This window comes from Cynara cardunculus, assembly GCF_001531365.2.
Source record: "Cynara cardunculus var. scolymus isolate 2C chromosome LG 5, CcrdV1, whole genome shotgun sequence".
In the NCBI taxonomy this organism is placed as follows: Eukaryota; Viridiplantae; Streptophyta; class Magnoliopsida; order Asterales; family Asteraceae; genus Cynara; species Cynara cardunculus.
Window position 1 is genome coordinate 32,904,655 of NC_037532.1, and position 823 is coordinate 32,905,477.

Consider the following 823-nt stretch of genomic DNA (forward strand, 5'->3'; position numbering starts at 1 on the left):
GTTTCATTAAGTATTATATGAAACAATTTCACAACCATATATGAAACAACTTCATCAAAAAAAGTATTATATGAAACAATTTCACAAGATTAAAAAATTTCATAAGATTAGACAATAAAATCGACAGATGAAGGTGGTTTGCACGGTTTACACAAATGAGAGCGGTTTTCATATGATCACTCCTCTCTCTCTCTCTATATATATATATATAACCCACCCGCAACTCATCCATATAAAAAAAAGGATCACATAACCATCATACACACATCGTATACACACTCGTATATATAAATATACATATATATACACACATCACAAACACAACATATGAAAGAGTCATATGCAACAATTTATCAGAGACTATTTTTGGACAAATTCAACCCTTTTAATTAAGGGTTTGACAAGCGGGATTTCATTAGGTTGGGTTGGACGGGTTTTGCAAGTGACAATTTTGTACACCTCTAGTATTTTTGACTAATGTTGTTACTATCACCACTATTTTTGGACAAATTCGTCTTCAATTCTGTTAATGTTTTGGGGTGTGGTACCCTTTACAGCTTCTCGGTCTACAAAAATAGAGTCATATGCAATAATTTATCCGGTAAGCATTATTCAAGTAAGATTTGTCACTGTCACTTGTCAGGTAAAACATTTGTTTTTACCGTCGATCGTTGATAGTTCTTACCGGGGTAAGATTAAAGACCTGTTTACTTGAGGCTTAATGAGCTTAGTGAATAAACTGGCTTATTCGCACAGACAAAATAGGTTGTTTACCTCGGATTTATTCGCTCAGAAATGGGCTTATTCGCCCAGATGAAAATCC